Source organism: Nicotiana tabacum, chromosome 12 (genome assembly GCF_000715075.1).
Source record: "Nicotiana tabacum cultivar K326 chromosome 12, ASM71507v2, whole genome shotgun sequence".
Taxonomy (NCBI): Eukaryota; Viridiplantae; Streptophyta; class Magnoliopsida; order Solanales; family Solanaceae; genus Nicotiana; species Nicotiana tabacum.
Window position 1 is genome coordinate 36611745 of NC_134091.1, and position 26915 is coordinate 36638659.

At 39.3% G+C, this 26915-nt stretch overlaps 1 pseudogene; it reads right to left on the reverse strand.

Annotated features, from left to right (window-relative positions):
• Window positions 1-18762, reverse strand: part of LOC107761913 (sugar transport protein 5-like) — a 30924-nt pseudogene extending 12162 nt beyond the window's left edge.
• Between the last annotated feature and the right edge of the window lie 8153 nt (window positions 18763-26915).

Consider the following 26915-nt stretch of genomic DNA (forward strand, 5'->3'; position numbering starts at 1 on the left):
CTTCACGTTAGAGATCATTCTTAGACTTTATTCATGCTCACATTATTGGTACTAAGTCAGAGAAAATATTGTACATGTTACCTCAGTCTCTATTATTTGCTATAATGTGGTGGTACTTGATGTGAGCTGTGTTCCCTTATTTGTTGGTGATGATGAGGCTAGTGAGGTACATGATTGAGTGAGGCCGGGGGCCTGGTTGTAAGGATATTAATACCATAGTGCGTGAGTTGTCCGCGTAGCACGTGAGTTGACCGTGCGGGTCCAAGTAGTGATACCATAGCGCGTGAGTTGTCCGCGTAGCACGTGAGTTGACCGTGCGGATCCAGGTATTGATATTGATTGAGTGAGGCAGAGGGCCTGGTTGTGAGGATATTAATACCATAGCGCGTGAGTTGTCCGCGTAGCACGTGAGTTGACCGTGCGGGTCCAGGTAGTGATACCATAGCGCGTGAGTTGTCTGCGTAGCACGTGAGTTGACCGTGCGGATCCAGGTATTGATATTGATTGAGTGAGGCAGAGGGCCTGGTTGTGAGGATATTAATACCATAGCGCGTGAGTTGTCCACGTAGAACGTGAGTTGACCGTGCGGGTCCAGGTATTGATACCATAGCGCGTGAGTTGTCCGCGTAGCACGTGAGTTGACCGTGCGAATCTAGGTAATGATATGATGGCACGTGAGTTGTCCGTGCTTAACGCTTGGGCTTTGGGAGCCCCTCCGGAGTCTGTACACACCCCTAGTGAGCGCAGAGTGTTGAGTGTTTTGAGTATTGAGTGCTGAGTACGAGTGATGAGTGATGGAGTGACACTGCTGTGAGGTTGTATTTATTTGTGTTGTTGCTGCATTTAACTGTTAAACTTCTTTGTGGCATTTACTGAGTTATGGAATTTACCTGTTTATTTCCGTTTATTTTTTTAAATGGTGAAAATAAATAACTGGACTATTTTAGTTAGCTCGTTACTATTGCTCAGTTCCTTAGTTATTTATGTTACTTGCTGAGGTGGTTGTACTCATGCTACACCCTGCACTTTATGTGCAGATTCACGTGAGTTAGAGCGCGGCGATCGTTGAATTCTGTGGAGATTGCAAGGTAGCTGCTAGCGTTCGCAGGACCTTGTTACGACTTTTATCATTTCTTCTTTTGGATTGTATTGACAATTAGACAGTTTTATTTCTTAGTTCATAGATTTAGACGCTCATGACTTAGTGACACCCCGATGTTTGGGGCTCATTTTCGTATTTCTAAAAATATATTTAGAGTTGATTTAGTTATAAGAAATTCAAGTGTTGAAATATTTTATTAAATTCTTATAATCGGGTTAGTAGAAATATTTTGGGAAGTAGGCTTGCCTTGTAACATGATAGGCGCCATCATGAGCATGGTCAGATTTTGGGTCGTGACACGTACACAACTACATCAGCATCAGAAATATGCACGCAAGGTGCAGAAGTTTAGTATAAGTACAACCGACCCCGTGCACTCAATAAGTAACAAACTTAACCTTAGGTTGAAAATAGTGACGAGCTAGGACAAGGGTTAGAGTCCAACTCTAATAACTACTAACATCTCAATAATAATACAATTTAAAGCAACACAAGTAGTAAATAATAAAATGCCCAGCTCGTAAAACATTATAAACATTTTCTTTTCAATATAGCAGTAAGACTCAAATATTTTGCCGAAAGTCACTGAAAATATGAGTAAGTCTGAAATATGTGATTTTTCTCAAAAACTTTAACGACAGATAAGAAATATCATTATCAGATAGCATGAGAAAAAATACTTATTTATGCCTACTTGTCAAGTATGCATGTCTAACGCAATGCAACGCAGTGATGAACTCATCTACTCACACTCTCAGAGTACTAAATCTCATAATATTATATATGGTCAATCTATCCCATGGAAGATCCATCCCAAATATATATACATAATAACTGACATTCAGTCACTCAGTACTGTACATGGCCAATCCAGCCCAAGGAACTCCATCCCAAATATAAAGAAATAAGGCAACTCCATGTCCAAAAAACTCCATCCCAAATATAATGTATAGGACAACTCCATACCCAGGGAACTCCATCCCGATTATAATGTATAGGGCAACTCCATGCCCAGGGAACTCCATCCCATAAGTGAATATATATGGCAACTCCATGCCTAGGGAACTCCATCCCAAATATATTATCCATTGCGCTCACTGTGGGGGGTGCAGACTCCGGATGGGCTCCTTCAGCCCAAGCACTATAATAAGCCAAGTCCAGGCATAAATAAATAAAAACGTGTTACGGCGTGTAGCCCGATCCCATAATATCCTCACAATCAGGTCCCAGTCCTCACTTAATCATCAATCTCTCCAGTCTCTCGGGCTCACTATGTCATGAAACTAGCCAAAATAATGATATGATGTATCAATAAATAACAACAGAGACTGAGATATGATATGCAATGAATGAATATGACTGAGTTTGAAATTACAGTTTAAACATAAAATTTGACAGCAGAAATGACCTCAGTGGGTCCCAATAATACCAACATTTGTCTAAGCATGATTTCAAACATGAGTCACAACTCAGTTTCTCTAACACATAAAAAATACATGAAAAAATACAAGTTAATTGACTACACAGCTCTACGGAATCGACTGAGTCACAATTTCTACGGTGCACGCCCACACGCCCGTCACCTAGCATATATGTCACCTCCAAACAAATCACATAACACGTATAATCAGGGTTCATACTCTCAGCTCCAAGTTTAAAAGTGTTACTTATCTCGAACAAGCCGAATTCGATGCCAGGCAAGTTAAACAATACTCCGAAAATTTCATATATACGAACACAAAGTTATCCACTAAAGTAAGAAGTTGCTAATTAATGGCGTATAGAAACAGAACATGTGCCAACTAGGTCAATAAATTAATGAACTAGTTAGAAGTATATATCTTGACGTTTTAAACATTGTTAAAAATGGAAGCGATGAAGGAATTTCTGGTGACTTTTAGCTCTGTGCAATTTCCTCTTCTGTTCGCTTCCTCTCCTCCCCCTTCTATATACTGTAGCTTGTATTTATTTAGTACGCAGCAGTACTGCAAGAGAAGGGTAGGTAAGAGGAGTAAAGGCTGGATAACAGAAGAAGATGCACAAGCGAAAAAAGTTCAGAAGTGCTTGTTGTGAAACTAGATGTCTACTTATATCAAACTTTTCTTGGTGTCATTTTTCTAAAGTTGGCTATTTAGTTTTACTCTATTCTGAGTTTGGAGATGACCACTTACACAGAAAAATGATGGCGGGGTGAATTTATCTTTATAAACAATAGTGACTCTGTCACTTGGCTTGAAGCAATTATATAACGACCCAAAATTCAACTAGCCGTGATGGCACCTAACCTCACCCGCTAGGTAAGCCAAATAACAATAATCTAATTTAATTAATATTTAACTGACTCTAATACATTCCTAAGGACCGATAGTACAAATCATGATATTCTAAGATTAGAATTTACAAACGTGGTGTGAAATACAAATACGTCATTTGTTTGAAATATACATTAACAGATTAAAAATTCTAAAGTTACCATATATAAGAGGCAGGAATGACTGGAACGCAGGTACAACTTCAGATCCATCTCTCGTCGTACGCATCTACATCAGCATCAGAAATCTGCACGCAAGGTGCAAAAGTGTAGTATGAGTACAATCGATCTTATATACTCAATAAGTAACAAAGCGAAACTTAGGTTGAAAGTAGTGACGAACTGCGGCAAGGGTTAAAGTCCAACTCCAATAACTAATAACATTTCAATAATAATACAATTTAAAACAGCACTAGTAATAACTCAATAATAAAATGCCCAGCTCGTAAAAAATTATAAACATTTTATTTTCAATATAGCTGTAAAACTCAAATCTTTTGCCGAAAGTGACCTAACATATGAGTAAGTATGAAATCTATAATTTTTCTTAAAACCTTTAACGACAGATAAGAAATCTCATTATGAGATGGCATGAGAAAAAGTACTTCTTTATGCCTACATGTCAAGTATGCATGTCTAATGCAATGCAGCGTAGTGATAAACTCATGTACTCACACTCTCAGAGTACTAAATCTCACAATACTATATATGGCCAATCCAGCCCATGGAAGATCCATCCCAAATATATATACATAATAACTGACATTCAGTCACTCGGTACTGTACAGGTCCAATCCAGCTCATAGAACTCCATCCCAAATATAAAAAAATAAGGCAATTACATGCCCAAGAAACTACATCCCAAATATAATATATAGGGCAACTCCATGCCCAGGGAACTCCATCCCAAATATAATGTATAGGGAAACTCCATGCCCAAGGAACTCCATCCCAAAAGTGAATATATATGGCACTCCATGCCCAGGGAGCTCCATCCCAAATATAATATGCAATGCACTCACTATGTGGGGATGCAGACTCCGGATGGGCTCCTTTAGCCCAAGTGCTATAATAAGCCAGGTTCATGCATACATAAATAAAAATATGTTGCAGCGTGTAGCCCGATCCCATAATATCCTCACAATCAGGCCCTCGCCCTTACTCAATCATCTATCTCTCCAGTCTCGCGGGCTCACCATATCATACAACTAGCCCAAAATGATGATATGATGTATCAATAAATAACAACAGAGACTTAGATATGATATGCAATGAATGAATATGACTGAGTATGAAATTACAGTTTAAACATATAATTCGATAGCAGAAATGACCTCAGTGGGTACCAATAATACCAGCATTCGTCTAAGCATGATTTCTAACATGAGTCACAGCTCAGTTTCTCTAACACATGAAAAATACATGAAAACATACAAGTTAATTGACTACACAGCTCTATGGAAGCAACTGAGTCACAATTTCTACGGTGCACGCCCACACGCCCGTCACCTTGCATATGTGTTACCTCCAAACAAATCACATAACACGTATAATCAGGGTTCATACCCTCAGCTCCAAGTTTAGAAGTGTTACTTATCTCGAACAAGCCGAATTCGATGCCGAGCAAGCTTAACAATACTCCGAAAATTACATTCTGCGCGTATCAACCTCCGAACGCCTTCATATCTCCTCAACTCCAAGCCAAACTATTCGAAACTAGTCAAACAATGTGCAAATTAATCAAAATATACTCTGATGCTTATAATTTAACAATTTATAAATATTTCCAACTCCGTTAGAAAATTCGACAGTGGGGTCCACGTCTCGGATTCCAGCAAAAGTTACAAAATACGAACGTCCATTCAACCACGAGTCCAACCATACCAAATTTACAAAATTCCGACAACAATTCGGCCCTCAATTCCTCAATCTTAACCTTAGGGGATTTCAAAATTTTTCAACTTAAAACACCAATTAAATGCTAAAGATAACAATAGATTCAGGTAATTTAACCAAAATTGAGTGAAGAACTCTTACTCCAATATTTTTCTTGAAAATCGCCTCTCCCCGAGCTCCAAATCGTCAAAAATTTTAAATGAGATTAAGTTCTCTACCCAGCGATTCCTTCTTCGCAAACGCGGAAAATGCCTCGCGTTCGCGAAGCACAAAATTTGCACAACTGCCAAAATCCTCTTCGCATGTGGAGATAGCCCACGCGAACGGGATGCACATTGAGCCAGACCTTCGTGAATGCATCCCCTTCTTCGTGAATGCGAAAAACGATCTCACCTAGCCCCCCAATAACCCTTCGCGAACGCAGGTCTCCCTCCGCAAACGCGAAGTTTAAAATCTCCCAGGTCAAGTTTTCCCTTTGCGAACGCGATGTTCCAATCACGAACGCATAGTTTTGCTCCCCAAATCTACGTAAACGCGTGCCCATAGTCGCGAATGTGAAGCACAAATATCCTGCAGCCAACATCCTTCTACGCGAATGTGATAACACATACGCGTTCGCGGTGAACAACACCAGAACCAGCAACAGCAGCAGCAAGACATGAAGGAATGATCCGAAACCATCCCGGAACTCACCCGAGGCCTCGGGACCTCAACCAAATACACCAACAAGTTCTAATACGAACTTAGTCGAGGTCTCAAATCACATCAAATAACCCTAAAACCACAAATCGCACCCCAATTCAAGCCTAATGAAAACTAACGAATTCCAACTTCTACATTCGATGTCCAAAACCTATCAAATCAAGTCCGATTGAGTTCAAATTTTGCCCACAAGTCATAAATGACATAACGGACCTATAAAATTTTTTAGAACTGGATTTTGACCCCGATATCAATAAAGTCAACTCCCGATCAAACTTTTAAACCTTTCATTTCCTAATTTTGCCATTTCAAGCCAAAATCAACTACGGACTTCCAAATAATTATCCTGACACACTCCTTAGTCCAAAATCACCATACAAATCTATTGGAATCATCAAAACTCTATTCCGAAGTCGTTTGCACAAAAGTCAAATTCCGGTCAACCTTTTTCATTTAAGCTTCCTACGTGAAATTCATTCTTCCGAACTAATCCTGAAACACCTGAAAATCAAAGACGATGATTCACACACGTCCTAATACATCATATGAAGATATTCAATACTTCAAATAGTTGGAAGGAGCGTAAAGTTTCAAAACGGCAAGTCGAGTTGTTACATTCTCCCCCACTTAAACATACGTTCATCCTCGGACGTGCTAGGAGTTGTTCCTAAGCCTTCAAATTACTATGCCATCTTACCACGCACGTACCCGGGGGTGAGCCCACGTCACCCTATTCCATATAGGCCTGGCAACACAAAGTAATTGAAGATCATTACTTAAATCTTAGTCCATAAACCTTGGAATTCAATTTCCAAAATTCAGAATTTCTTTTCAAGACCGAATCTCACATCTACATACTGTATATGTTTGAACAAGCTTTATTAAGCCTTAACTATAACCCCAAATGTAATCAAATAACATACTACACAACTCGCATACTCGCCGCACCAGTTCTGCTCGCGAATGCTAGCATCGCTTTTGCGAGTTATGTATCGCATTTGCGAAGCTGGGTTAGGGGCTGAAACTCCGATAATGAAAGAAACACGTGAAATCTCATAACCACTTATCAGATCAACAAGTCATGGAGCTCTCTCGCCCCAACCAGAACCATAATCGCTCTCTAAGCCGACTTTCGATATTACCCTCCCAATATATCGTAATTAAACCTGATCGTACCCATTCTAGGTCCAATGACCTTATATTATCAAACATAACTATTCCACATACATGCCACACCAATATAACTCAAGCCACAAATTGCGCAATCCGTGCACCCTAAAATAGGAAATGCCTCCAAGAAGAGAACTGTTTCGCAAGTTCAACAAGCACTACCACAACCGCAATGCTATGAGCTCATCATACATAGTAGAACCAAGACACACAAATCTAATAACGGTAACCAGCTCTTCTAAAGCTCACATTAACATCAACCGCACGGATAACTCACGTGCTATAGTATCAATATTTGGACCCGCTCGGACAACTCACGTGCAAATAACATAATCCGCCCATCATGGTCATAGGCCTCCAGTCCAAGCATATCATACAGGAGCAATCAAACAAGTACACATGTATATACTAAAAGAAATAAGATTCTCATGCTCATGGACTGGTATAAATAATACGCCATAGAGTAGGCATATGCAAAGTGTGCTATCACAACTCAAATCGGCAAGTTAAAGCAGAAATAGCAACTACCAAGTTTATTCGGGGAATTACCCTTTTTGTAACCTCAAGTATGACTCAGATAGTTCTCCACAAAGGTACAAATACGAGAACATTATAACTTTAAGCTTAACAGTCAACTCTAGGTATATCATAACCTAAGCATTTTTCGACTATGAATACTTGCCCCGATGCCCGCACATGGGCTCAAACCTTACCTATATATACGCACTCGTAGCGCGTAGCTATCACAAATAATTAGCGCAACTAGTGCCTCCACTGAGTTTAAATAAAATGCTCACCTCAAACAGGCCACAACCCTAAAACAATATGCTTTTGAGAACTTTCGGTGTCCAAATTCATAGAACACATAAATCACCGTAACTGGTCCCAACTCCAGCACTCGAATGACTAACATATCTTTCATTCACGATTATCCCACGAGGAATACTTCCATAATTCTTTTGTGACACATAGCAATAATTGGAATATCAGCAATCTATCAACCAGGAGAGTACCGCAATACCACTGAACATCCGTAAGTCAAAACATAATGCGCCTTCTGAAATACGCACCCTTCTCAGGGATTACCGAGCAGTTATAACATTCATCTAAATATCTGAAACTGACCATTCTGTCCAAAATTCGTGACCTTCCCTTCAAGACTGAACTACCACCTTGTACAAGTAAATCTTAATCCCGCACAACACACCACATCTACCGTGCCATCATGTTAAAAGCACGAGAATCTCATTATCAACTTTGAGTCACTAACAAAATACATACCCGATTTTCCCCCATCCAGGTGGAAATGACAATACACAACATATTCCTTATGCCGGTAGAAAATATCCATCTCAAACCATGGTAGAAACCATCGAGAACTCTTCGAAACCCATTTGCACATAACCAAGCTATCATAATTGAATTCCTCTAACTCGACCAAGCCACGTAGGTCACCAAACCCAAGAATATTACCACCAAAACATCTATAAAGTCTCACCACATCATAATAACCCCCATAAATACCACAATCAAAATTCCCACTCTGAAAATACCTTATGTGAATTTAAAATTATTCTTTTTACCTTTCTTATACTGGAATGTAGGATCCATAGTGATACAGAATTACCACAAGTCCCGGCACCATCAAATGCAAATCTGAGATTCTATCCACACACAAGTCCGGAAAAATTCACAATTGCTATATATAAATCTAGAAGCCATTAGAACCTTCTCGGGAGTCACCCACTTTACTAAAATCTAAATTGCACCGCCCAAACGGGCCGAAAGACACGTGCCCCATGTCGCGCCCCATTTTCTAGCGAAAGCGGATTTCGACGTGTGACAACTCTTTTAAAGAAGGTATTAAAATAGAAGAGTCGCCATCTAATGATTTTTAAGGAGCGTTAGGGCACCTATTTGCAAATAACTTTGTTTGACTAGTCTATGTCACAAAAGATCGGGTAAGGGCTCAAGTTACTTCGAAGAGAAGGTGTTAGGCATTCTTTGAAGTCCACAATTGTGGGTCCTGACCGAACTTTAAACTATGTGCATTATGTAATTAGGATAGGTGATCAAATAGACAAAGGAAAATTTTGTAGTCAAAGAGTCTTACTATAACACATGAGAATTGCTATGAATCTTAAAGATTACAAAGATATAACTACATTGGTCTATATTAAATGACTAAGTATAAATAACGAGTACATAAAGAAAAGGGGGTCCTAAGTTTTTTAGCCTAAGGGATCACCCCGTGCAACATAAATAATACTTCGCAACTCCCTTAAGGTAGTGGTTGCTTATATTATTTAGCGGGCACAGAGTATCATCTCCTGCTACCCAATTACTATGTTGAAGTTGTTACTTAAAGGCTCTAATTCAGTTCTAAATCATATCCTATGCGTGCACTACCCGTCCTATACCTATGGTCCAGGAGGCTTTGGAACTACTATTTGGATAGTTTTAGACTTCTCAAATGTTGCTTAAAATGATAAAACTAGGCGACAATCAAAACAGATAGGACTTCACATAAAGACAATTAAGGGCCCAAGTAAGCCTCCACACATAAACAACAAATGCACGTGGGCAGTTTAGGCAGTACACAGTTTCAGAATCAAGACTTAAAATCTTATATGCATGGTTTCTAGGTGATTCTAAATTCCAGTATCGTATATTCATCATTATTGTTCTGAATGACTTAGGCGAGTAGACAGTAAACTATTTGCGAACTCATGATTATTAGCACTGATTTTATAGATAGGCGTCTTAGGCGAGTGACATTGTCCTATATGTATGATTTTTAAGTTGTTTTCACGATAGGCAGTGAAAGATATTAAAACTCGGACTTACCAGCGTTTGATTTTATAAACATGCTTTCTAGGCGAATAACAGTATCCTATACGCAAAATTTCTAATAGGTGGTATTTGAACTGGCTTTTATCATAATTATTCCTATAGGCATGCTATCCAAGCGGCAGTATAATAAAACAACAGAAACAATCGATTAATCAATTAGTTAAGACCATATAGTCATGGTATCTAGATGAGTATTAATAAAGGTATGTATTATTATAACCCTATAGGCATGTTATCTAATAATCATACAGAAGTAGACATGAGAGCAGGTAAAATATTTAGTCAAACAGTCATGCTTTAAATAATGTTAGGTATTATGCAAGTTGAGTGAAGTGTGTGATTTCCTATATATATGATTTCAACTAGCGTGCAGAAGTAGAGCAAGATAACAAGATAGCAAATAAAGCACGTAGACCCTATAGGCATGTTCTCTACCCTTTATGCAAGAACAATGTACACCCATTACCCAATTTCACTAACACCCCAATTATTCGTTATTACAAGTGATAGGACCAAAATAGAATAATACAAACTCAAAGATAACAAAAATACATGCTGAAACAAGTATAGGCCCCCATCAAATATTACATGCCCGCTATAAAATAACCCAGTGAATTTCTGGGCCTTCAGCAGCCTCACCAACCAACAGACCTAAATCTCAGGCTCATAAGGACAGTAGAATCTTCCTGAATCGAATGCCTAGGTCCAACAACACATATGGCCCAACATCAGGCCAAACGAATGCCTTACTTGTATTCTCAGAAACAAAGCTAAAGGATCACAAGATTGTGAACTATTCCAAAGAGTTTCAAAAATAAAATGATTCAGGATTAGCCTAAAAGAACTTTAGACACGAGATTTAAACATGAAATCTAATAGAGTCATATGCAAGAACAAGTATAGCATAGCCTCCACATGAAAGGTTTAACATGAAGGCCTAGTGAAAATAACATAACATAATAGGTTCATGATCGAGTAGTCACTTAGTTAAGAATGAGAAAACTTTAACATGCTGAGTATCAGTTACAATAACAGAAAGACTTATAGTAAACAAAAACATGTCAACTTCAAATCAATAGGACAGACAAACATTAAACCTTGTACTAGCTGGCCACATATAGGAAGAAAATGCTGGTTATGAGATTTACTCTAAAGGTCTCAACTAATAATGAAGAACACGAGATTGAGCAACTCAAACAAAAGAACACAATAGGGTTACATATAGCATGGGAACATGTCATAGCTAACAGTAGAACTCCGTAAAGATAAAGTTAGGCATAGATGTCTCAACATGAATTAGAACACATTCTGGGCATGAGTTGATTATCATAATAGTACAAAACAATGTAAGAAACCAAACATTGAATAAGCAACATGTATAAGTAACCAACTACTCCTAGACATAATGATTAGATATCGTTCAGGTTGGACAAATATAATGGGCATGCATTCAGGTTAGCATATTAGGCTAAGTATTCAGATAGCATTGTCATATGACTTGCAAAGAAATAGTCCATTATGCATACATGATGCAACATGAAAAGAGCAATTTTGAGCAGGAACATAGTTTCCTAAGAGTTAGTACAAAGTTCAACAACCATCACTCATGTTTCAATTACGAATCAGGCAGGCATCGTGAATCAACTTAACTATCTACATATTAGTTAAGATCAGGACTTGCATAGAATTGAAGCTATTGGAACTATAGAGTAGTACTAAAACAAACAGAATTGTATACGAAGTGGCATAACATTGAAATTAACTCAGGGAAATCCAAATAGCACTAAGGCACATAACACAAACACGAACAGAAAGAAGTAGAAGTGCGAGTGTATAGGGCACTAACAAGTTGCAGAAAAACTAAACAAAAGATGAAGAACTCAAAATTCTCAGGAATAGCTGTGATTGTTGAAGACCAGTAAAAATCTCAACTCCCTAGTGCTTTAAAGTTCACAGGAGCCTCGAAATGGACTCCGAGCAGTGCTTGCATTGGAGGAAGGTAAACAAAATCCAGTAACCTTGGCTTTCAGCCGACCAAGAGCTCAATTTCAGAATAGTATAAAATAAGTAAGAGTGAGAGAATAGTTCCTAAGGTGATTCGAGTCTCTCCAAAGGGGAAATTGGAGAGGGGTTTATATACTAGCAAAATTAAAGACACAAACAAGGAAAAATATTCAATTAAACATAAAAAAGGAAATAATAGCATGCAAAATCGATTAGAATCAATTTAAGAAGAATCAGGCAAACCCTAGTTTAAAACGAAGAAAAAATATAGTAAAAACTCTCACTGAATCGGACCCATATGGCCTGGTAGTGAGTGTATCAGGTCAGAAACATAAAGATAATACAGAATCGGAGTTGAACGAACACCAGTGATTCAATTTCCATAAATAATTGAGTACCAAATGCTAGTAACATTTAAGAGATGGTAAGCGTCTCTCTGTGTGCAAGAAAGGAAAGGAATCATGGAAGATTTCGATGTGATTATCGGATTGGGACTGGGATTTGAATGGGGCGGCTAGAGTTTGCAGAAGAGAGGAGAAGGTTCGCGAGAGTATAGAGGCGACTGGTTTGAGAAGTGTGGTCTTTAGATTTTCAGGGGTTTGGTTAATTAAAAGGGGTGGAGTGATCTTGGGCCGTTGATCTTAAGAGATCAACGGCCATGATTAAGGAATAGGCGGGTCGGGTTGTTAAATGGGTCGCGACCAGGTCAGTTGTAGGGGTCGTTTGGATAGGACTTTGGGGATTATTAGACTAAGGTGTGGGTGTTTGGGCCATTAAATTGGTCCGGAAGTGGCTCCAAATTTGGGTTACAAATTAAATACACAAAATTATTTAAATAAAAATAATTAATAAATAATAAAATATTACTTATGCAATAAAATAATTGAAAATAATAACATAACATTATTAAAAATATAAAAGTGCTATTTTAGAATGAATAATGTAATAATTGTATTTATACATAGCATATAGGCTATTATTGCAAAATTATGTGAATAACTTAAAAATACAAATATATTTATATGAAATGAAGTACAAATATTATGAAACATATATGTGGATGAAAATAATAAATTAAGTCATCACAAAATAATTTAAAGAGGTAATTAATACATATTCAAGTAATTTAAATGCAAGACAATCAATTTTAAAGCTTCAAAAATTATGGAATATTATAGAAAATATTGGTGATGATGCATGAATGATATTTAAAAGCATATAAAAATATGAGGGCAAAATTGGATATCAACAGCTGCCCCTCTTTACCCATGAATGATGAAAGAGTTGTCCGGTAAAGAAAATGATGACCAATTTTGTCAGAAGTGAGTGAGGAATGATGTATTTTGGAAACAAAATGGGGGCCGAACCCTGGTTCTTGAGTTGCCTACATTTCCTTGGTGTTACGTGAATCAGTCCGTGTGTAGTTCTGGATCCAACGACGGACGAAACCGATGAAATTATTATAAAAGTGGTCGTGTGTTTCGAAAAAGGATCTTTTGGATGCGATAGTATCGTGAGTAACGAATGATTTCAGGTGGGGTTATAAATGCAAATTGAATGTTACGGGTGTACAAGGCAGATATTTAGACGGTCATATAACAAAGGGTAATCAATTGCTGACTATCAGTTACGTTTGAAGTGATCGAAGGATGTGAACATTGTAAACGGAAACCGGAGCTAGAATTACTCCTGTTTGTAGAACGGTTACCTCCCGAGTTACCTGTAAAACTTAAAACACGATGCATGCGAATATATATGGTTTATTGTGAACATTTAAACATGATGCAAATTCCCTTCAGACCATGAGAGTTGTCTCTGGATGACGAGGATGATGTCCTTAGACTATGATGTCCTGGGCCATGGAGTTTTTGATAAGAGATTCGCATGCCATGAAATGATGTCCTCGAACTATGAGGATGGTGCCTCTGGACTATGACGCCTTTGAATAATGATGTGCAATTTTGAGAGATCCTCAGGCCATGGAATGGTGTCTTCCCAGGCTATGAGGATGGTGCCTTTGGACTATGACGCCTTCGGACAATGTGGCAGTGTTTCAGCCCATGAAATGCATGTATATGGTAATATTGATCGCTTGATAAAGAAAACAGGTGATGCATAGTCATTTGCTAAAACGAGATAAGACATGGATTAGTCTTATATGAGATGAGGGTAACGCTTAGTCCGTTACGAAGAAAGGAGATAATGCTTAATCTTATGCAGTGTAGCGGAGACAGAGTTTAGTCTCATGCAAGGGAAGGCGATGCTTATCTTTATGAAATAATGGAGGCATTGCTTATCCTCGTGACAAAAAGAGAGACAATGCTTAGTCTCATGCGAGGAAGGTACTGTTTAGCCTTATGCAATAATGGAGATAGTGCTTAGTCTCATGCGCGGAAAGGCAATGCTTAGCCTTATGCAATAAAGAAAGGCAGTGTTTAGCCTTATGCAATAATAGATACAATGCTTAGTCTCATGCAAGGAAAGGCAATGCTTAGCCTTATGCAATAATGGAGGCAGTGCTTAGCCTCATACAAGGAATGGAAACAATGCTTAGCCCCATGCAAGGAAAGGCAATGCTTAGCCTTATGCGGTAATGGATGCAGTGCTTAGCCTCATGCAAGGAATGGAGACAATGCTTAGTCTCAAAGAAAGACAGTATTTAGCCTTATGCGATGATGTAGGAAGCGCTTAGCCCTATGCAAGAAGAGTAATGTTTAAATATGAGAGGGTAAAGTATTTCTTAGCTTGACGCATTTGTGTTTGGCGACTTCTGTCGGTATGAATATAGGGATCTTGTTGTATGTATATATTTGTGGACGTTCTTGTTACGTCCATCGTGCCTGCATCCACAGAAAAATCATGAGTTTGGAGGGGGGGAAGGTTGGTTCGTGCTATCGATTCCTTGCTTTGCCTTTGCTCTTGTCTTGAGGTCCTATTTGAGTCAACACGGGTAGAGTCTGGCTACTGTAGAAAAAATAAACAAATTCGAAAAATATGCATTTGTGATAAATCATTTGTAGTTGTTTGAAATATGTGATAATGCCTGAGAGTAAACAATTTTGTCGAATTGGCGACTGTGACATGCTTTTGAGACATTTCAACCTCCTTAACCCGAAATTTTGAGGATCCTCCTCAAACTTATGCCCCAGTTTAAATGCATACTTCTGGCGATATATTCCTTGGTGATTCTAAACATGATGAGATCGGGTGAGCTCGAGATCTTTCCCCAGTTTCTGACCATAGGGGGAATGAAGATTTTATTATGATGTGACCGAACCCACAGGGCTTCCTACGTATCCCTTCTTAAATGGGAATCAGGTCAAGCGTAGTTCAGGTTACATCAAATAGAAAGTGCAAACATAATATTAAACATAATATCTCTTGACTGCATCTGAATTGATAGGTTTTGGCCATATCTCTCCATCCATCTCTGCAGGTATAAGTTCTCCTCCTGTCAGTACTCGATAAACCATGTAGGGGCTTTGCCAGTTGGGTGAGAATTTTCCCTTTGCTTCATCCTGATGTGGGAAGACCCATTTCAGTACCAATTGCCCTGGTGTGAATTGCCTTAACCTAACCTTTTTGTTGAAAGCTCTTGCCATTATGTTCTGTTACAGTTGACCGTGACATTGCGTTTATTCTGTTACCATCAATGAGAACTAGTTGTTCATACCGGTTCCGTACCCATTTTGCGACACCGAGCTCGACTTCTTCTATGATTCTTAAGAAAGGGATCCCCACTTTGGCAGGAATAACGGCTTCAGTATCGTAAACCAAAAGATAGGGAGTTTCCCCAATTGATGTACGAACTGTGGTTCGATACCCGAGTAAAGCAAATGGTAGCTTTTTGTGCCATTGTTTGTAGTTGTCCACCATTTTCCTCAATATCTTCTTGATGTTCTTATTGGCGGCTTCTACGGCTCCATTCATTTACGGCCTGTATGCTGTGGAATTCTGATGCTTGATCTTGAATGTTTCACATATGACTTTATTGTCAATGATGATTGACTCAGGTACTCCAAATCGACAAACAATGCAATCTCGGACAAAATCCGCTACGACCTTCTTAGTCATAGCCTTATAGGGCGCGACTTCAACCCATTTTTTAAAGTAGTCTATAGCCACCAAAATGAACATATGTTCATTTAAAGCAGTGGGTTCGATTGGTCCGATGACATCCATGCCCCAAGAAGAGAAAGGCCAGGGAAAACTCATTGTATTGAGTTCATTTGGTGGCACTCATATCATATCAGCATGTATCTGGCATTGGTGACACTTTTGAACATATTTTATGCAATTTGTTTCCATAGCCAACTAGAAATACCCTCCTCTTAATATCTTCTGGCCAAAACGAAATCATTCATGTGAGGTCCGTAAGTTCCAACATGTATTTCTTCAAGCAATCCAGATGCCTCCTTGGCATTGACACATCACAATAATCCCAAATTAGGAGTCCTTCTATACAAAATTCCTCTAGTTTGAAAGAAATGATTGGCCAATCTTCGGAGCGTACACTTCTAAGTATGTGTAGCATTCTCTGGATATTTTCCCCTTTTCAAGTACTCCTTGATGTCGCGGAACCACGGATTTTTTTAAAATGCTTCTTCAACATGAGCACAATAAGCTGGCTGCTTATGAATTCCTTTTGGGATAGGATCGATGAAATTCTTGTCTGGATGTTGTATCATGGAAGACAAGGTGGCTAATGCATCTGCAAATTCATTCTGAATCCTTGGATCATGCTTGAATTCTATTTTCGTGAATCACTTGATCAACTCTTGTACACAATGCAAGTATGGCAATATCTTGGTATTATTAGTAGCCCATTCTCCTAGAACCTGGTGCACCAATAGATCTGAATCTCCGATTATCAGCAACTTCTGAATGTCCATGTCGATGGATAACTTGAGTCCCAAGATGCAGGCCTCGTATTCTGCCATATTGTTAGTGTGCGGGAACCTGAGTTTTGCGGATACCGGGTAATGTTGACCAGTTTCTGATACTAAGACAGCTCTGATGCCCGCTCCCTTAAAGTTTTCTGCTCCGTCAAAGAACATCCTCCAACCGTCGTATGCTTCGGTATTATCTTCGCCTACAAATGATCCTCTTCATCGGGAAAATACGTCTTCAATAGTTCGTATTCTCTGTCTATGGGATTTTATGCCAAATAATATGCCAATTCTTTTCCTTTGACTGCCTTCTGAGTTAAATGGATGATCTCAAACTCACTCAGCAATATCTGCCACTTTGCTAACTTACCCGTAGGCATGAGCTTCTGAAAGATGTATTTTGGCGGATCCATCCTTGATATGAGATATGTAGTATACGCACAGAAATAATGTCTCAACTTCTGGGCTATTCATGTCAAAGCATAGTAGGTGCGTTCCAACAAAGAGTACTTCACTTCGTAAGGCGTGAACTTCTTGCTCAGATAATATATCGACTGATCCTTCCTCCTAGTTTCATCATGTTGTCCTAGAACACAACTAAAGGTCCCATCCAACATAGACATATAAAGTAGCATAGGTCTTCCTGGTTCTGGTGGGACCATCACGGGTGGTTTAGACAAATTCTCCTTGATTTTGTCGAAGGCTTTCTGGTACTCTTCAGTCTAGCTTGTGGGAGCATCTTTCCTCAGCATTTTGAATATTGGCTCACATATCACCGTTGATTGTGCTATAATATGGCTAATATAATTGTGGCGCCCTAGAAAACTCATCACATCTTACTTATTCTTTGGTGGTGGCAAGTCCTGGATAGCTTTGATTTTTGACGGGTGTAGCTCAATAACTCAGCGGATGACGATGAAACCTAACAATTTTCCAGCAGGGACTCTGAAGGCACATTTTGCAGGGTTCAACTTCAAGTTGTATTTTCGAAGTCGATCGAAAAATTTCTTCAGGTCTGATATGTGATCCGAACTCCTTTTAGATTTGATGATAACATCATCCACATACACCACTATTTCCTTGTGTATCGTATCATGGAAGATAGTCATCATGGCCCTCATGTAGGTGCCCCCAGCATTCTTCAAACCAAACGACATCATTTTGTAATAATATATCCCCCGTGGTGTGATAAAGGTGGTTCTTTCGGCATCCTCTTCATCCATCCAAATCTGATGGTATCCTGTGAAGCAATCCACAAAGGATTGGAGTTCATGTTTGGCGCAGTTGTCAATCAGTATGTGTATGTTAGGCAGCAAAAAATCATCCTTCGAACTTTCTCTATTCAGATCTCGGTAATCGACACATACTGTAACTTTCCCATCTTTCTTTGGAACCGGCACAATGTTGGCTAACCAGGTTGGGTATTCGACCACTCGGAGAACCTTGGCTTTAATTTGTTTGGTGACCTCCTCTTTTATCTTCAAACTCATATCCATTTTGAACTTTCTGAGCTTCTGTTTTATCGGTGGACACATGGGATCTGTAGGTAGCTTGTGAGCTACTATGGATGTGCTCAACCTAATCATATCGTCATAGGACCATGCGAAAATATACTCATATTCTTTTAGAAACCTGACTTACTCTTCCTTTTCTATCGACGATTGATGGATGCTTATGCGAGTTTCCTTGACTGTTTCAGAATCTCCTAAGTTAATGGCCTCAGTTTTCTCCAAATTAGACTTCGGTTTGTTTTCAAAATTCTCTACTTCTTTGACAATTTCCTTAGGTATTACATCATCCTCTAGATCTTCCGAATAACTATGCTTATGTAGCATTGTCTCAATATATGTCACAGTCGTAGGTTCATCAGGATATGTAATAATTATGCTGAAAAGAATGTAGAAAGATAATAATAAATATAAAAAGTAATAATGCATTAACAAAAAATTTTAAAATGTCAACAAGTACGACTCGATGACTCGAGTAATTATTTTCAAAACAAAATACTGAAAAATGTCTTAAATGCTCAAAACAATTTGAAAATAAGTCATGCTAATTTGCCAGGCTACCCAGGAACGCAGCGAGCCGGGGATGGTGCATCGGTCCAATTCTTGAGAACAACTCCTTCCATTGTCTGAATGGTAAGGTCTTCCTCCTCGACAATTGCACTACAACCCATGTTGTTTTCATCTAGAAACAGCTTCATCATGCCAGCCAAAATCTCATCTTTCTCAGATCCCCACATTATGTCAGCCTGATGGAATGTCTGGTGTAGAGGTGGTATGAGTTGTTCCAGCGGATAATAAGGGGCGCGCCATGGTTTGTCCAATCCTGATATTCTTGCACGGTATATTCATACCCCAGTCCAAAGGTCGTGCCATGATACTATGGTTGTATGGGTTTGGTGATCCCCTGAAGCTTTTTACCAAGACCCTTGCCTGGTTCATATCTAGTCCACAGCAATATGCGTTCTATCTTGTTGCTCCACCATCGATCCTTTTCAATTTCATTAACTCGTTCAATGAGATGATATGTTTCTCCGCCCAACTTCCTCCTATTTTTGATGACTGGGATGGAATGATTGGTGTAAATGGGGTTGCTTCCATCTTCATGAATGATCACCTTCTGATGATTCCACTCGAACATCAAAACCTGGTACTAAGTAAAAGTCACTGCCCCATCCACATGTATCCATGACCGTCCCAACAATAGGTTGTAGTTAGCCGATATATCTAGCACTTGGAAATCAACATCAAACCAAGTCGGACCCATCTGTAGATCAAGGTTGATTTCTCCGATAGTGGCTCTCTGAGATCCATCGAATACCTTTACATTCATGCTTCCCATTCATATCTCGTGCAGGAACTTACCTAATCTCTTCAGAGTGGTCAGTGGACATATGTTTAGAATCGAACCTCCATCTATCAGGACCCTGGCAATGAACTTGTCCTCAAATTGCACTGTGATGTGAAACGTCTTGTTGTGACTCATTCCTTATGGTGGTAACTCATCTTCGTGAAAAGTGATTTTGTGCCTCTCTAATACTTGTCTGACCATGTTAGCCATCTATCCGTTAGTGATGTTGGTGGGTACATAAGCTTCACTTAACACCTTCATCAAATCATTCTTGTGCGCATCTGAGTTTTGGAACAATGATAAGATGGATATCTGAGAAGGAGTCTTATTCAGGTAGTCAACAACATAGTATTCCCTTGCTTGTATCTTCCTCCAAAGATCATCAGTGCCAGTCTCAACAACGGGCGACTTAGGTGTAGCTTCCTTTCTTTTTCCTCCTAGATTCTCAGGTGTGTAAACTCTGTCAGTTCTAGTCATACCTTGTGCAACACCTGTTTCTTCCATTTTGGCTTTTCCTTTTCTTCCTACTCCCACAACATAATCCCATGTGATGACATCAGGCTTGTAAGATGGTGTGGGAGCTACCATTACAGTGAAGGGTATAGCTACCTCAACTTCAAATGGTGCTTTTGTTTGTACCACAACTGGCGTGAGGGTGTACAGAGATGTTTTAGGAGCGTATCCCTCTCGAATAAGTCCAATGGACCCTTCTTGATCCCACTCTTCATTAGGTTCTATCATGTTCACTCCCTCACCTTTGTGATCCGGGAGAGGGTTGTTGCGGACGTTCGGTGCAGTTTTCTTTGCTTGTATAACCTTAGTGTCGATCAACGTCTGAATCTTGTATTTCAACGTACGACATTCTCAATGGTATGACTCTTCGTGCCTAAATGATAAGCACATGGTTTTGTTAGGGTTGATCCATTGGGAAGGATTTTCCACAACAACAACATGAATATGGGTGACATAACCAACGAGCTTTATCCTTTCATACAGTTGTGCTATGGGTTCAGCAATTGGGGTGTATTGTCTAGAAGGTCTGCGGTCAAAATTTGGACGTGGCTTTGGGTAGCTTTGGCGGGCGGGTGGAGGTGAATGGTAATATGCAGGTTGAGTGTTGTAGGTATGGTAGGTGGTGGCAGGGTATTGGTATTTTAGGGGTGAGGGTTGATATGTAGATGGAGGTGTTTGGTATGTGATGGGAGATTTAGGGCCCTGGGCTACCATCATGGCACCCACTTCTTTCTTCTTTGAAATACCTCCTGATTGCAAAGCTTTATTCGTGTCCTGCAGCATCTCGAAATTAGTTACCATCCCACTTTTGATTCCTTTTTCTATTCTTTCCCTTAACTTGATGATGTCTGAGAACTTGTGATTTTCGATGACCATCAACCATTCATAATATTGCGGATCTTGTGCTCTAACAATGAACTTGTTCATTTGTTCCTCTTCAAATGCTGGCCTTACTTTTGTAGCCTCTGATCTCTAACGAGTAGCATACTCGTGGAAGGTTTCTGTCAGCTTCTTGTTGATGTTTTGAATGTAGAAACTGTCAGGCGCATTTTCGTGTTGAACCTAAATCTGTCCATGAAATATTGTTCCATACTTACCTAACTAACCCACTTCTTTGGATTTTGACTGATATACCAAGATAAAGCATCTCCTGTAAGGCTTCGCATGGACAGTTTCATGCAGATTTGTTCATTCTTACCCACTTCTATAAGCTTATCACAATATGTTCTTAGATGCACCTTCGGATCACTAGTGCCTTCAAACATTGGAGGTTTGTAACCCTCTGGCAGTTCCACATCTGGCTTAATACACATATATTCATAATTCAGATCTTCAACGACTTTCCTACCTTCAACAATCTGGACTCTCCCTGTAAGTTTCTTGAGTTCCTCTGCTATGTTTCTAATGAGCAGGTCCTTCTCAATCGGTTTGGGTAGGTATAGGGTTTGCTGTGGGGTATGGGGGTAAGGTTTCTATATATATCAGATTGCTTTGATGAGTCCCTGGAACTTGGGTATATGGGTGATTGTTGGTCGAGTTTTGAGGATCAGGAGTAGGTTGTGGTGCATTTTGGGGAGTGTGATATGTAGTGGTTTACGGGTATTGAATTGGATGATAGTGATGTTGTTGAGGGGTTTGCACTGGTGGTAGGTTAAGGTTCTGGGGAAGTGCAAGATTATGATACTGGTGTTGTGCGGGAGGATTCAGAGCTATGGGTGGTGGATTCTGAGTTTTGTGTGTTTTGTGGTGGTGTTTGGTTTTGGGTAGTCATGTTTTGCTGGTTGATGTCGGGAACATTGAGAGTAAGGGAAAGGTTTGCCATATTTCAGACCTGCTCGAGTTTGCCCTGTAGTTCTAGGATTTTCTGCTCCAAACGAAAGACCAACTCGTTCCGCCACAGCAACATCATCTTACCGGATACCACGTAAATCATCCATTTTCTCTTTGCCCTTGCTTTTGCCTTTCGGATCGCTAGGTAGAAGAGGAGGTGGAGGACCTCTGGATCTAGTGTGGTATGATGATGATGTCAGTATGCACGAACCAACCTTTGGTAATAGGAGTAATCAGAAAGAAAGAAAAGCAAAAGGTAACCAAGTCAGTAAGGTGAAATAAAAGAGTGTTCGCAATATTTAAGCGTGTTTTATAAAGTCATACAATAATTCGAGTCCTAATTTGGGGTCCTTATTGTGCCTGAGGTAGGCCTAAGCGACACATAGACTTGGAGAAAATTGGTGCCAACGTTTGCTTCATTTCATTAATGCGAAAGTGAGCCAAAACAATCTTTTACCAAATCGACAATAATATAATAAAGTTACTAATGGAATTTAGCCTTATTACATTGAAATATAATCTAAGCTAGAAAGAAATAAAGAACATCATCTCCTAATCTACTTGGTCCCTGAAGGACCTTCTCCATGATTGGCTCTTTTGACCCCATCAATCATGTTTCCCAGATCGCGCATATCTAGCAATAAGTAAGCCTTTGCCAGATTTCCTCCTTCATTGTCATCCATGCCTTGACAATCCGAAAGTCTCTTTCCCATCTTCCCTTCTAGCTCCATCAGTCCTTGTTCTAGGTATTCCAATCTTTTTGTTGACTTAGTGGCAATCTCTTTCCATTTTTTTATCGCCTCCATGTTCATTTTGTGCTGCTCCAGATGTTTAGCTTCCGCCTCGAACACCCTTTTGCGTAGCCTCTTGTACTTCATATGTGACTCAACCACTTCATCTATGATTCTATCCTTCAGATTGACTCCTGGTTTGACGTCCCCAATTACGTCATCTTCCATCCATAATAAATAGTAGTACATATGACATGCGCGATACCTATTTGGCTTAATAGTTTCCCCTTCCACAATGATCTTTTGGTTCCACATATGTTGCGCTTCGAACTTAAATGGGATGACATCTCCCTTGAAATTTGCCTTGTACTCGACCATATTGGAAACCCGAGGTATGACTTGTTTTCTTCCAGCTTGCCTCATTACCCTTATAGGAGCGTAAGGGTAGATGCCTCGCAGCCCGATCAGAACCAAGTGAGTAGTTCCTTTTGATCTGATGATGAACTCTCTACTAGAAAACTATTCAAACATCCAATGCACTTGCTCGTCTATCAGATTGCTGAAGAAAAGCACCCAACTTACAGTATTTCCAGGCTTTGCAAACCTGTATGGAATAAATGTCATTTTCTTTGGGTGATGGTTGGCTATGTAGTCATTTAGTGGCCTTCGCAAAAGCTGTTGGCGATATTCCACCCTCTGAAAGTGTTCCAGTAGCCAGACTTGTAGCAATAGATTGCAACCCTCAAATTGTCCAAACACATGCTTGCACCGATCTAGAGCACCGTACGTCTCAGCTAAGATCATTGGAATGATAGTATAAGTTTTCCCTTCGATACCATCCATTAAGGTCCTGGCGACCATGGCTAAACGAGTATGAATTCTTCCTACTTTTATTTGAAAGATCAACAACCCCAGGAAGTAGATAATGAAAACATAAACCCGGCGATGCACCCATCCCAAAGAAGTAATGGCTAGTTCATCATGATGAAGACAATATGACTTGTTATGCCCATAACGCTCCTAAAGAAACTCAAAAGGGATGTATGATTTCTTTAGACATAGCAGTTCATCATTCCTCTTTAAACCCAACATTTTCAAAAAACTGCAAGGAGTGCAATTCTCTGGTACTAGCAGTCCCAGAATATCCCATGGTAACATGGCGAAACCCCTTATTTCTTCCAAGAGAGGAGTCATTTATATATTACCAAATCGAAAAACAACTCTTTTCTCCTACCAGAACATGGTAGCGGCCTCAATCAATTCTCTATTTGGTTGAATGCTCAGCAAAGATGGCAGGTCGACAAGTACTCTCCTTACATGATTTTTTTCACAAGGTGTAAGGTCTTTACACCAGTCAAGTAGAAAAGGAGGGATGTTCTGGACCATACCGAACCTGGGGATTTCGTGCTTCATTTCTGCAAAACAATAAAGTTAACCCTTTTTTCCCCTCTAGATTCGGCTAGTTACGTAATAATGATCAACATTTTGGCGCATTTTCTCCATGTAATGCACATAACATGAGAGTGTCCTTTGGGATTATGGAAATCCCATCGGACTTTGGACAAGGTTTATCTAAGCGAGTTATTACGTTAATAACCTTCAACCCATACTAGGTTTAGCATGATGCATGTAAATTTAAAATTGGAGTGGGGTTTCTAAAAGGGTCTAGACTGGTACTCCCAAGTGAACAACTTGAGAGGGAAAGGCACGAGACCGTCGACTGCACCGCTGATCGACTAGTCTGCCGCAAATAAGCCTTTTCGATTTAAAAAGGGTAATTTCAGGAAAGAGCGGACACTCATCAAGTGCAGCTATGTTGATAACTGGCACGAGTGAAGTATGATGCGGAGCATGCTTTATGCAGGAATAATAACATATTGCCAAGTATTTGCATGATAAAATTACGTAAAAGTAGTAAATAATATAGCAAAGGTGAACATGAAAAGAAGAGAAAAGAAAAGAAAGACAAAAGAGAGAAGTCAGTTTAGCTCATGAAAATGTGTGAGAACGTAAAGAAGCAGGTAGAGAAATAGGGATGGGAGAGTCATAATATAGCAGTCTTAGGCAAGATGAAAGAGATGGAGAGAGGTCATACATGTCATAGCAAATAAAGGAGAATAAGGGAAGGGATGTGCATGTCATAGCATTTTAAAACAAATAAAGGTGAATAATGAAAGGGATGTGCATGTCATAGCAATTAAAACAAATAAGGGATAATAAGGGAAGGGGTGTGCATGTCATAGTAGTTTAAAAAAAATAAAGAAAGTAATCCATATAAATCAAGTTCGTCATGGTAAGAGCCTAAGTACATGGGATATCCCCAGCATAGTCGCTATGCCTTCGCGCCCCGTTTTCTCGCGAAAGCAGGTTTCGACGTGTGACAACTCTTTAAAGGAAGGTATTAAAAGAGAAGATTCGCCACCTAACGATTTTTAAGGTGTGTTAGGGCACCTATTTGCAAATAACTCTGTTTGACTAGTCCGTGTCACCAAAGATCGGGTAAGGGCTCAAGTTACTTTGAAGAGGAGGTGTTAGGCATTCTTCGAAGTCCACAACTGTGGGTCCAGGACAAACTTTAAACTATGTGGATTATGTGATTAGGCTAGGTGATCAAATAGACAAAGAGAAATTTAGAAGTCGAAGAGTCTTACTATAACACATGAGAATCGGTTATATTACAAGGATATAACTACATTGGTCTATATTAAATGACTAAGTGTAAATAACGAGTATATAAAGAAAGGGGGTCCTAAATTTTTTAGTCTAAAGGATTATAAACAATACTTCACAACACCATTAAGGCAGGGGTTGCTCATATAATTCAGCAGGCACAGACTATCATCTCTTGCTACCCAATTACTATATTGAAGTTGTTACTTAAAGGCTCTCTAATTCAGTTTAAAATTGTATCCTATGCGTTCACTACCCGTCCCAGACCTATGGTCCAGGAGGGTTTGAACCTACTATTTATACAGTTCTAGACTTCTCCTAGGTTGCTTAAAATGATAAAACTAAGAGACATTCAAAATAGATAGGACTTTACATAAAGACAATTAAAGGCCTAAGTTAGCCTCCACACATAAACAACAAATGCACGCGGGCAGTTAAGGCAGCACACAATTTCAGAATCAAGACTTAAAATCCTATAGGCATGGTTTCTAGGTAATTTTAAATTCCAGTATCGTATATTCATCATTATTATTCTAAATGACTTAGACGAGGAGGTAGTAAACTATTTGCGAACTCACGATTATTAGCACTGATATTATAGATAGACGTCTTAGGGGAGTGACACTGTCCTATATGTATGATTTCTAAGTTGTTTGCACAATAGGCAGTGAAAGATAATAAAACTCCGAATTACCAGCGTTTGATTCTATAGACATGTTTTCTAAGCGAATAGCAGTATCCTATACCCAAGATTTCTAATAGGCGGTATTTGAACTCGCTTTTATCATAGTTATTCCTATAGGCATTCTATCTAGGCGACAGTGTAATAAAACAACAGAAACAATCAATTAATCAATTAGTTAAGACCCTATAGTCATGGTATCTAGATGTGTATTAATAAAGGTATGTATTATTATAACCCTATAGGCGTGCTATCTAATAATCATACAGAAGTAGACATGAGAGCAGGTAAAATATTTAGTCAAACAATCATGCTTTGAATAATGTCAGGTATTAGGCAAGTTGAGTGAAGTGTGTTTCTATATGCATGATTTCGACTAGCGTGCAGAAGTAGAGTAAGATAACAAGATAGCAAATAAAGCACGTAGACTCTATAGGCATGTTCTCTATCCTTTATGCAAGAACAACATACACCCATTACCCAATTTAACTAACACCCCAATTATTCGTTATTACAAGTTATAGGACCAAAATGGAATAATACAAACTCAAATATGACAAAAATACAGGCTGAAACAAGTACATGCCCCCATCAAATAGTACATGCCCGCTATAAAATAACCCAGTGAATTTCTGGGCCTTCAGCAGCCTCACTAACAAACAGACCCAAATATCAGGCTCATAAGGACAGTAGAATCTTCCTGAAT